This window comes from Arachis ipaensis, chromosome B01, assembly GCF_000816755.2.
Source record: "Arachis ipaensis cultivar K30076 chromosome B01, Araip1.1, whole genome shotgun sequence".
In the NCBI taxonomy this organism is placed as follows: domain Eukaryota; kingdom Viridiplantae; phylum Streptophyta; class Magnoliopsida; order Fabales; family Fabaceae; genus Arachis; species Arachis ipaensis.
In genome coordinates, this window is record NC_029785.2 from 13,128,917 (window position 1) to 13,129,693 (window position 777).

Genomic DNA, 777 nt, shown 5'->3' on the forward strand with positions numbered 1-777 from the left:
TCAGCAGGTTAAATCAGAATATATGGATGCTATATCTTTTTCCCCTTAATCTTGTCTTGTATTTGTTTATATTTATATGACAAAAGAAAAAAAAAAGAACTGGATATTAAGAAAGCCTAACTAATTTTATGTTTAATAAAAAGTATCCTTATTCTTATAACCATCAGAAAAAATTACAAATATCATAATAAAATGTTATAAAATTACCATTTTCCAAAATCATGCAAATGCTCTTCTCTTGGAATATAGTAGCTGTTTCCAGATGTTGAAGGATAGGACAGTTTTCCAATGGTGAATAGCATGCATTATTAATGAGAGAATTTTCAAAATATTTTGCCAAGTGTACTTTGAGAAAATTTTACACTGCAGATAATTCAAAAATAAAATCCTAACAATAATGATGGCAGATTGGCAGTAACTTCTGAATATAACGAGTGTACAAAAAGGATACACCTCGTATTCACATTAGTTGACTACATTTTGTGAAAACATGATCTAGAACGGCTTAGTTGCTGTTTATCTGCCTGACTATATTTGATTATTTTCTTAATGAAAATATTAGGCCAATATAGGAATGTTAGGGCCAACAATTTTTGTAATTTATAGCCATCAAATAGTTATCAATGATGGTTTTAATGGTGTGAGATTGGTGTGAAATTTCATCCAGTGGCTCACTTTCTTTGCTGGTTACATGCTGGCCAGAATTTAACAAAGTTGTTGGTCCCTAGACTTTTTCTTTTTTTTATTAATGTTAGTTAATTTTTTAGACAAATATAT